At 39.8% G+C, this 11,931-nt stretch overlaps 1 non-coding gene across 1 annotated transcript; it reads right to left on the bottom strand.

The window, feature by feature from the left end:
* Nucleotides 1–326: 326 nt before the first annotated feature.
* On the bottom strand, nucleotides 327–432 carry LOC128287754 (small nucleolar RNA R71). Its single transcript, XR_008278456.1, has one exon. It is a non-coding gene; the product is annotated as a small nucleolar RNA R71 (small nucleolar RNA).
* Between the last annotated feature and the right edge of the window lie 11,499 nt (nucleotides 433–11,931).

Raw genomic sequence — 11,931 nt, 5'->3', positions numbered from 1 at the left:
CTGAGTCAAGTATAATTAGACCTGCTATTGCTGCAAACAATTTTGAACTGAAACCTAACACAATTCAAATGATACAATAGTTTGTTCAGTTTGATGGTTTGCAGGACGAGGATCCCAACGCTCACTTGGAAAATTTCCTAGAATTTTGTGATACATTTAAAATCAATGGCGTTTCTGATAATGCCATACGTCTTCGGTTGTTTCCCTTTTTGTTAAGAAACAAGGCTAAACAATGGTTGAACTCGTTAACACCAGGGTCAATCACTACTTGGGAACAAATGACCGAAAATTTTTTATTAAAATATTTTCCACCAGCTAAAATAGCCAAATTACGTAATGATATCTCTTCTTTTGTGCAGTGGATTTAGAAACACTCTACGATGCATGGGAGAGATACAAGGACCTTTTGAAAAGGTGCCCTCACCATGGGTTACCGCTTTGGCTACAGTTTCAAATGTTTCATAATGGCCTGAATCTTTCGACTCGACAGATGATTGATGCAGCTGTTGGAGGAACTATCAATAATAAAACACATGAGGTAACTTACAAATTTATTGAGGAGATGTCACTGAATAACTATCAGTGGCAAGTTATGAGAACAAAGCCGACAAAAGCAGTTGGTGTTTTCAACCTTGACGCGGTTACTATACTATCTAACCAAGTAGAACTCTTAAATAAAAAGATTGACGGTTTGTGTGGTTCTACTCAGGTACATCCAGTGATGAGTTGCAATTCGAATGTAGGAGGAGCATGCATAGAGTATCAACCCTTCAACCCTAGCATCAAGTAGGAACAAGTCCAATAAATGGGTAACAATAACTCTAGATCCCAAAATAACCCATATAGTAACACTTATTATGTAGGTTGGAGGAACCATCCTAATTTCTCATGGGGCAGTCAATGAAATCAAAGGCCACAACATCCTTCAGTCTTTCAACAACCACCTTACCAGCAAGAAAAGAAGTCGAACCTTGAGGAGATGCTAACCAAATTCATCTCAGCGTCAGAAACTCGTTTTCAGAATACTAAGACAACACTCAAAAATCAACAAGCATCAATCCAAGGCTCGAAACTCAGATTGGACAGCTTGCCAAGTTGATTTCTGAACGACCACAAGGTAGTTTGCCAAGCAATACAGAATCTAACTCAAGGGAGCAACTCAACGCGATTACTAGTCAAGATGAGGAAGGGTTAGTCACACCTGAACCAGATCCAAGACAAGAAACTGAGATAAGCAAAGGTAAAGGTAAGGTAGACAATAATGAGCAAAAACCGGTAAGTACAGAATACAAACCTCGTGTGCCATGCCTTAATGCGATAAGGAAAGGCTATTCAGATGAACAATTCGGTAAATTCCTTAAACTCTTAAAAAAATTACATATTAACTTACTGTTTATTGAAGCTCTATCGCAGATGCCAAACGCAATGAAATTTTTAAAGGAGCTTTTAGCAAATAAGCGGAAGTTGGACGAGGCTTCACATGTGAAGCTAAATGCAGTTTGCTCAGCTATTCTACAGAATAAACTACCCAACAAATTGAAAGATCCAGAGAGTTTTATAATTCCTTGCTTAATTGGTGGTTTAGATGTTAATAATGCATTAGCTGATTTAGGGGCTAGTATTAATGTCATGCCTTACAAAATGTTTAAACAACTAGGTCTTGGGAAACCCAAACCGACTAGGATGAGCATTCAAGTAGCAGATAAAACTATAAGATTTCCTAGGGGTATTATTGTAGATGTGCTAATTAAAATTGATAAATTTATATTTTCCGTTGACTTCGTTGTTCTAGACATAGAGGAGGATAGCAACACCCTTTGGATTTTAGGAAGGCCCTTTTTAGCAACTGCTAGAATGATTATTGATGTTGGCACAGGTGAGCTCACACTTCGTGTGGGAGACGAAACAATCACCCTTCAAGCTCGCAATTCCGGCAACACATCAAAAATTGGAGGTGATTGTCTAAACCATTCTACTAAAACTGACAATATGGTGCAACCTACTTTGCAGGAAATAAGTTTGAAGAAAATACATGAGCCATTTTCAAGCAATAGTAGAGGACCTATTCGTGATGAATGAAGGCTACAAATCGAAGAGCTAGATGAATGGCGGACACATAAGCCGAGAACACACGATAAACCAAAACTACGCCAGAACAACCTTTCCAGAACAACCTTAAGTTGATTTGGAAAGGTTGGAGATAAAGTTTTATTAGATGCCGCAAATCCTCACATTATCAGTGCCAAACTGAATGAAGAAATCCCTCTTACGATACTTAGCATTTTCCTATTCGATACAGTCGAGGTAAATCATCCCAAGTTCGACACTTTTAAGGTAAACAATACCCGCCTAAAACCTTATTTTGATGAGATTCACAGCAGGAATAAGGAGTATAAACTCTTCGAACCACCATGACCATTCAATGGAAAGGTAAGTCGAGCTTAGACTATAACTAAGTACTTCTCTGGAGGCAACTCGAGCACTAACAATATTAATTTCTTTAAATTTTAGTTTTAACATCTAACATACTAACCGACTCATGGAACGCAGGCTTTCGAAAGCACACACGGCGAAGAACACGGGCATGCTTAGGACAGTGTGGAAATAGGGTAAAGATTTTCCCCAGCACGGGCTACGATATATCGCCACTGCCGTGCGACATGGCTGTGGACAAACCTACAAAAACAACACGAGTGTGCTACACGCCTGTACCTTGAAACTGTGGCTGAACCTGTCAAATTAACACGGGCGTGCGACACGCCTGTGCCAAGCAACGGTGGGCGAACCTGCCAAAACAACACGGGCGTGGCCCTTCATACACAGACGTCAGAGAAGTGAACAAAGACAGACACGGCCGTGCAACACGGCCGTGCGCACTAACACGCCCAAGGTACACGGGCATGGAGAATTGTTAGAAGTGCCCAAATTCAAAATTCGCGAATCACACGAGTAAAAATTGAGGAACACGGGCATGTTCCCTGGCCGTCAGTCCCAAAATCTATAAATACTCTTCACTATTCATCATCTCCCTCACCCAAAATCCCTAACCCTAGTCGCTGCAAGTCCACACAGCCTTCCTAACACGCCCGTGCGCCACTTCTAGCCCTATTTTTTATGCTCATTCTCTTCCTTCTAGAGTTTGTTTACTCTTTTCTCTTTTATTTTACTGATTTCTAATGCTATTTATCATAGTAATTTGCACTTTTCATGTTTTTTTCATCTTTCTATCACTCAAACTTCGTATCTAGAGTAGTTATCATCCTTTTCTTGTTAAAGTTCTTACTCATTTCATAATTTCTATGCTCCATTTGACTATTTTACGTGCACATTCATAGTTAAGTAGATAAATGTATATTTTTAAGTTTTGTTTTGGTAATTTTTTTATTTTCTTAGTCAGTATATTAGGCTACATTCATTCATGGTTATTGTTTCTACAGGTTTCATGCTATTAACCCCACACAAATTCATTCTTTGAAAATCTCCATTACTTATTCTCATAGGGTTATTTGGCACATTTCCTTTGGCTATTATAGTATAGGTTAATATGTAAGCCCCATGGAAAGTATTCACATTCCACTTCAATTTCCATTACAGGTACACCATGTCATCTTCACGAGGAAAGAAAGCCGTTGTCCCTTCATCGAAGAAAAAGAAGGGATCGTCATCTTCCTCGGGTCCTACCATGGAAATTCATCACCCTTTCCTGCAGTTCCCCATTGGGCCTTAAGAAGAACTTTTCCAGATTCTACGGGCCCGACCCTTGGAAGTGGGCTGCTGTATAGATTGGGCCGCGCTAGAACAAGTACAACTCACGGATGCAATTTAAGCCCTCCTCACCAACGCCCTTGGGGGCTTTTCTTTGAGATTGTCGAGCCGACATATCTCGAACTCACTATGGAACTCTGCTCAACGTTCCATCTTCAGACCGTGATGGCCCGTTTTGATGACCCAAGAATAATCCCATTTCGCCTTAGCGGTCTAGTCAGCCAATTGAACATCCCGGAGTTCGAAACCTCTTTGGGTCTATATACAGAGGAGTTTAGGGATGAGAACGACCTCGACACTCTCCACTGCCACATCCACTACTCTCCCTCGAAGTGCTGGGATGCCCTCACCCCTGGTGCTGCCTCCTACAATCCTAGTCGCTCCAAGGCATTGGCTCTCCCTCCATCTCTGAGGTACTTACATGCCATTTTGGCTTACACATTAACAGGAAGGAGAGAGAGCACTGGCGTCATCAACACTCACGACGCCTACTTCCTATGGTGTATGTCGCACGGGCACGTCATAGACCTTGCTTATTTCATTGCCCTCACCATTCAATATCAGATGGAGTGGCATAGGAAGGGGGTCATCTCCATTGGGCTCTATGTGACATGGTTGGCTCGACACTTCGGAATCTTCAACACAGCAACCCCATCATCCTCCCTCACTCTCATGGGCCAGATGTCCCCACAGAGAATCTCGAGCATGTTAAGTATGAGGATGATCGAGAAACGACGTGGCACCTTCCCTCGTCAGTACCGTCTCACCCAATCCATCGAAGAGGAGCCTCCAAGGACATTATTGATGATGTCCCTCCACGTCATGAGGACCCACCGTCTCAACCACCACCACCCTCTCGTCCAGTTCATGCAGCGGCTTCATACACTGACATCTCTGAGCGCCTAACTTGATTTGAACAGCAATGTTTTCAGCGCTTCGATCACATTGCTGCTACACTACACCAGATTTGTCAGCACTTCCACATCTCATCGCCACCCCCACCTCACGAACCATCTAGCGATGAAGATGTTTAAAACCTTTTGTTTATTATTTTATGTTTTTACTTTTATTCTACTTTAGGACTACTTTTTATTTTTCTTTAAGCTTATTTTTATTAGGTTTTATAATTTTTATTTAACAATTTTGAATTTCGCTATTTCCTATAGAATAATTATTCTTCCTTATAAATTTTCTAAAAGAGTTCCTGATTCTATCACAGTTATAAAGAGCTCCAAAGCTCACTATTACTCAAGGACTCGAAACTCCACTAGGAAAGGTTCTCCATGACTCCTGCTCGATCACGACCATGACCAACTTCAGATATAATATTCTTTTGGCACAAGACTTATGGACTAATGAACCTCTACCACCGTCGGAGTATCCTCCTCCACCTACACGCCAATTGTCCTTCAAAACTCCAGTTCAAGGAAATTCATTCATCACTCAGGAAGTTTCACTTCTCTCCCTATCTTATTTTTATATTATTTTTCTATATATCTATCTTTGTACATTGAGGGCAATGTACATCTTAAGTGTGGGGGGTACTCATTTCGCTATCAAAAAAATCCCTGAATGATTGCCTTGTTCTCTTGAAAAGCTCTCATATCATTTTTAGGATAAATTTTGATTGATTTAAGATTTTTATTGATATATCTTAAATTAAAACATAAGCATTCATGCATTGATTATTTAAACTTTAAGATATTAGAGAATTAAGCATGATAAGTTGATTTTTAAGAATTTAAAATTTTAAGTTGTTTCCCCAAGTTTAGGTATTATCTTGAATTGAAATCCACAAGTTTAAACATCAAAAAGCCATAATTTTTGTGAGATCTTAAGCCTTTAGAGCATCTATTATTTCTTTCATGCTCACTTTCATTATGAGTGTGTCAGTATTGAATTGTTATTCTAGAACTTGCTTGATTATGCATGTCAAGACCACACCATTTGATATGACAAAATGATAAAGGCACTTAGGTTTAACCCACTCACTCCATAAAAGCCTACCTTCACGATTAACCCTTAGTGAACCCCCTTGAGCCTAACAACCCATTCATTGATTTACCCTCAATATTAACCCATAACTCATTATTGTTGAAATCCCCTAAATTAATTTGATCCCTATTTTTGTCGAAATTTGAGTTGGAATAATTGCTTAGCTCTGTTTTATTCTATTTTGTAATTTGACTTGTTCTGAAAAAAATATATACATGTATACATATTAGTAGCCGTGATCTTCTGAGCTAAAGAAGTTATATTCCATATTCTGAGAAAAAAGCTCTGTTGTACGCAATTGATGACTAGTCATTTTTCTAGCTAGGCAATTTTTCAATTCAATCTCGATTCTAACTCTTTCTTTCAGCTTGTGACCACACCCTCTAACAAAAGCCACATTACAACCCTCTAAAGACCTTTTGATTGATGTTTCATCTTAATTTATAGTGGTGGAGATTTGATTTTCATGCAAGCCTATGGTTATGCCTTTTTATTATTGACTATTGAGTGCTTCATTTATTGTCCTTAAACACCTCGAGTGATTTGAGTGAATCTTTAGTGAGGATGTGAAACTCTGTGACATTTTGAATCAAAGGTAATTACTTAAATGAGGCGAGACACCTATGTTTTCATGATAAAATGCTCAACTCGAAATGTTTGAAACTTTGATGTTCTTTCAGTTGAATTTTCAATGTATGATTACTTATGGATTATTTTGAGATATTATCGATAGAAATTATAATTTTAGAAGAATTTATTTTGATTATGAGTTGAGAATTTTTCTTGAGGACAAGAAAATGCTTAAGTGCGGGGGTATTTGATAAACAAAAATTCATACATATTTTTATCCCATGCTTAGCACATTTTATGGATAATTTTTCCTTAAAATTGGTGAATTCGATGCTCCTAATGCCTTAATTCCATTTTTTATACTTAGGTGAGCATAGGAGAGTGAAAGGAACGAGAAACGGGCCAAAAACGAAGAAATGGGGCCAACGTACGAAATCAACACGGCCTGGAGCTCCTCACACGGGCAGACCACACGGCCGTGTCAATTTGGCAGAATTGAAGCATGACTCACGCGGGTGGACCACACACCAATGCCTATTTAACAGGCTTGACCACGACCTGAAGTAATCGCACATGGGTGTGTCACAAGAGCGTGTATCTGCCGAGCCCAAGTTTAGTCCAATTCAGAAAAGGCCAATTTTGAGGGTTCTTAGGCATTCCAAAGCCTATAAATACACCCTAGATGAAGAGGAAAATGGAGACACATAGGGAAGGAGGCAGGGAACTGCTCAAGGAAAGCCAATTGACCCATCTCAGAAGTCAGATTCATCATCAAAACTGAAGATCTGCCCTCAATTTCCCTTCAGGAGTTTTGGGTTTTACTTTACGTTTTGTATTCATTATTCTTCTGAGATGTTTACCTTTTTAGTTATGAACTAAAACCCCTAAATACCTAAAGGGAATGAAACCTAAGACAGATCTTGTTATTATTATCTGAATTGTATGATAAATATTTGGCTTGTTTTTAATTATGTGTTCTTAATTCTTGTCTTGATATTCCAGGATATTGATTCAAGTTAAGCTCCCATTCAGAGGAGGAATAAACCCTGTCTAAGAGTACATTTGTCATAATTAAGCGGAGTTGATTACATGCCTAGAGATAGGGTGAAACCTAATAAAGGGATCCATAGATCGAGTTGATACAACCCTAAGGAGTTAATTAGAAAGAGATTTCAATTATTCAACCTAGGGTTAGACGTTGTTAGTCTCGAGAGGGATAATAATATAACTTAGGGATTTCTACGGATCAAGTCAAACGAATAAATCGTCCGATTCAGAGTCAAATAACAAGTGAAGTCTAGGTAGATTTTTCTTTAGGTATTGTCTTAATTCAATCGTTTTTCCAAAAAGTAATTCCCCAATTCTATTTTCTTTGATTTCTTAGTTTAGTTAATTAGTTAGTTAAAACAAACCCTATTATTCTTAGGCTAGATAATAAAAAGACAGTCATTACTAGTACTTTTAGTTCCTTTGGGTTCGACAATCCGGTCTTGCTAAAACTATACTACTGTTCGAAGGGTACACTTGCCTTTATCGTGATAATAGTTAGTTTCAAGAACGATTTGTTATAAATATTTAAAACCTGTCACGAATGTCACGTATCACCCACCCATCCCTACACTCCAGAATATAGCACCGATTGCTGCACTAAATAGTATATGCAGCAGAGCTGCCAGTACAGTACACTTCCTCCAACATATCAAACCCACCCCCATGCAACATGTCATATAATAATATATAAGTGTATGTAAAATGTCATGCTCGAATACAGCCAAATATAGCATTACGGTATATCAGTCATTTTACCTCTAGGGGTATAACAATCATTTTATCAGTATAGGGTCTAAGTGTACTTACCGACCCATCAGTAGGCCCAAAGTCGTCTTAGGTGACCCATACGACCTTAACAGTCAAATAGTGGAAATGGGCCCAAAGCCCATAATACGGTCCATGTAGGCCCACATGCTCGTGTGGCTCAATAAGCCCAAATAATGGTCTTGTCTGTGTAAACTACATAGCTGACCCGATCATCTCAACACAATAGTGTGGTTTACCCATGCGGGGCCCACGAGCCCGTGGGTCCATACAGTCCATTTGAGCCAATCGTGGCCCAAAATAGGCCTAAACCGATGAAATCGTTCATGGTGGCCTTTTCAATCAAGTGCCTACGTTTTGTGCACTCGGCTCACCATGCAAGCGAGCGTACACTTGTGTGGTGTCAATAGTCGTACATTTTTGACTTTTGTCGAGCTATGCTAAAAGCAGTGTGATTACATACCTGAATACAAGAATGTGCTATTGATCCACCAGTACTCCAACCCTAACACAATCAAATTTCTGATCAAAACATTTATCCAATGGAATTGAAAAGCACCCTAACCATTACTGGCTCAAGGAATAACCTATCAATGGCTTTAATCAGACACTCACGAACCATTGCAAAAGACCTATCCACAAGGCTTTAAGGATTTCCTACACTCCAATAAGCCCTATCAACCAACACGTAATAGAACAGATTGAACTTAGTTGAACAATCGCTTACTAAAACTTAATGCCCACACACAGAGGAGTAATATTTGGCTTACACCCACAAAAACCAAAAGTGCTCAAACGAAGAAACAAACAGGAACACTTGAACCTATCAGGAAACGGCAGTATAAAGTGACATAAGATATCATCACGCCAGAAGAGAGAAAGAAAGAGGGAAAGAATAAACACATACCCTCACACCTGATCAATCGAACTTCCGAAGTCCACAACCAAAAGTTCAGAAGAAGAGAACAAAGTATTCGACTACAATGCATAAATGAAGAGGAGGAAAAGAGTAAGAACAATTGGTTGCAATTACAATGGAGAAAGGAATGGAAACCAAATAATGTAGAAGGCTCGAATATGAGAAAATAGAAAGGAAGAGAAGGGAGCTGACTTGAGAAGAAGAAAAGAGTCAATGGTATTCGGCAATAGGTTAAGAAGGGAGGAACAAAGTGCTTGGTCAAAAGAAAGCCCCAAAATGAAACCCCAGAACACCCGAATGGTTACCAAAAGAAAACGGCTGAGAAAACAAAAACTAAACTCACAGGTCATCGAAACAGAAGAGAGAAATAACTACAAAAGGGAACCAAAACTGACAAATTCGGCACCCCAAAGCCTAAAACCAATTTGGCATAGAGGGAGTCCCACTTTCGGCAACTGCTACCTCAACCCTATTCCTTGATCTTCTCCCCAAATCTCTACCCATATCTCTCGTCTAATCCCTCAAACGTCCAGTTCAAACCCTTTCAAACTCCTCCTAACTAACGGCCACACACACCACTCTCCCTCAAACACTCCAACCACCCAGTAGCAATAAAGTTCTACTACTACTCAACCTCCCACACGGCACAGCAACAAAAATAAACATCCCTTTTGTGAATGACAGGGTTTGAACTCAAGCCCTCCTAACAGCAGTAACATGCCACAAGCCCTTGGACCAACAACCTTTTTGAGACATGATTTCCCCACAATTAATTAAGAACCCAACAACTAGTAGTAAAGGTTTAGTTTAGTAGAAACCAAAAATTTTTGCTACAACCTAGGTTTGAACCCAGGTCTTCTCACACTACTTAGGACCCTTAACCATCACAGCAAGTAAGCCAACATGTAACATAACACACAATTAAATTACCAAAGATTTGGGGCGTTACAACTCTACCCCCTAAAAGAAAATTTTGGCCTTGAAACTTACCTGATCAAAATAGATGAGGGTATTGTTGTTGCATCACCCCCTCGGGTTCCCACGTGGCTTCTTTAGAACTGTGATTATGCCATAGTACCTTAACCAGTGGAACAGACTTCTTCCTCAGAACTTTCACATCACGGTCTAAAATCTGAACCAACTCCTCCTCAAAAGTCAAATCTGGCTTAACCTCAATCTCCTCCATCGAGGTGATATGTGCAGGATCAGAATGATATCGCCTCAACATAGAGACGTAAAACACATCATAAATTTGGTCCAACTCTGGAGGTAACTCAAGTTGATAGGCAATCGATCCCACACGTTTCAGTATACAGTAAGGCCCAATAATCTAGGGCTTAACTTGCCTTTTCAACCAAACCTCGGTATTTTTTTCCAAAGCGAGACTTTGAGAAAAACTAAATCCCTCACAGAATACTCAATTAACTTACGCTTCAGATCCACATATGATTTCTGTCAGTCAGACACTGCCTTCTGTTGATCTCGAATCAATCTAACTTTATTCTCTGTATCAGAAATCAATTCAGGACCTAGAACTCGCTGCTCACCCAACTCAGTCCAACACATAAAAGTACGAAACCTAGGACCATATAATGCCTCGTAAGGGGCCATCTGAATGCTGGACTGGTAGCTATTATTGTAGGCAAACTTTGCCAACTGCAAATAATCCTCCCAACTGCCCTGGAAGTCAATCACACAACTCCTTAACATATCCTCCAGCAACTGAATCACCCTCTCTGACAGACCGTCTGTCTGAGGATGGAACGCAGTATTGAAGTCCAACCTTGTACCCAATGCTTCATGTAACTTCTTCCAGAATTGAGACGTGAAGCGAGGATCTCTTTCAGAAATGATGGAAACAGGTACCCATGTAATCGCACTATTTCAGACACATACAACTTAGCTAGTTTCTGCAACGAGTAGTCAGTACGAATAGGTATGAAATTGGTAGATTTAGTTAGCCGATCAATAATGACCCATATTGAATCCTTCTTAGTAGGCGTTAAGGGCAACCCACTAACAAAGTCCATAGTTACTCTCTCCCATTTCCAAAGCAAAATCTTAACAGGTTGAAGCAACCCTGAAGGCAATTGATGCTTCGCCTTAACCTGCTGGCAAGTCAAGCATTTACTTACAAAATCGGTAACTTCCCGCTTAAGACCTGGCCACTAATATAATTCCCGAATGCCTTGGTACATCTTATTCCTACCATGATGCATAGCGTAAGGGCTACTATGCACTTCTTGCAGTATAGACTGCCTCAAATCAGTATCTTTCAGTACACATGCTCTTCCACGGAAACAAAGTACCCCTTCACTATTTAGACCAAAATATGAAGTTTCCCCACTCTCTGTCTGTCAAAAACGAGAACCCAATGATTCATCCTCCAACTGCATACCCTTAATTTGTTCAATCGACCTCCGTTTAACTTGAAGTTCAGCCAACAGACTACCATTGTCGAATAAGCTGAGACAAGCAAACATCGCCCTCAGATCAGTAATAGTCCTTTGGCTCAGTGCATCAGCTACCACATTAGCCTTACCAGGGTGATCTTCAATCGAACAATCATAGTCCTTAAGCAATTCAATCCACCTACGCTGCCTAAGGTTCAGCTCCTTCTAAGTAAGGAGATACTTGAGGCTCTTGTGATCTGTGTAAATGATACACTTCTCACCATACAAATAATGCCTCCAAATTTTCAATGCGAAAACCACTGTAGCCAACTCTAAGTCATGAATCGAGTAATTTGCTTCATGCATCTTAAGTTGACGAGATGCATACGCCACTACCTTACCCTCTTGCATCAGTATACATTCCAAGCAAACTTGTGATGCATCACTGTAGACAGTGAATTCCTTCCCAGATTC

Source organism: Gossypium arboreum, chromosome 13 (genome assembly GCF_025698485.1).
Source record: "Gossypium arboreum isolate Shixiya-1 chromosome 13, ASM2569848v2, whole genome shotgun sequence".
In the NCBI taxonomy this organism is placed as follows: domain Eukaryota; kingdom Viridiplantae; phylum Streptophyta; class Magnoliopsida; order Malvales; family Malvaceae; genus Gossypium; species Gossypium arboreum.
Note: the sequence above shows the minus strand (reverse complement) of the source record. Positions and strands in the feature narration are given on the sequence as shown.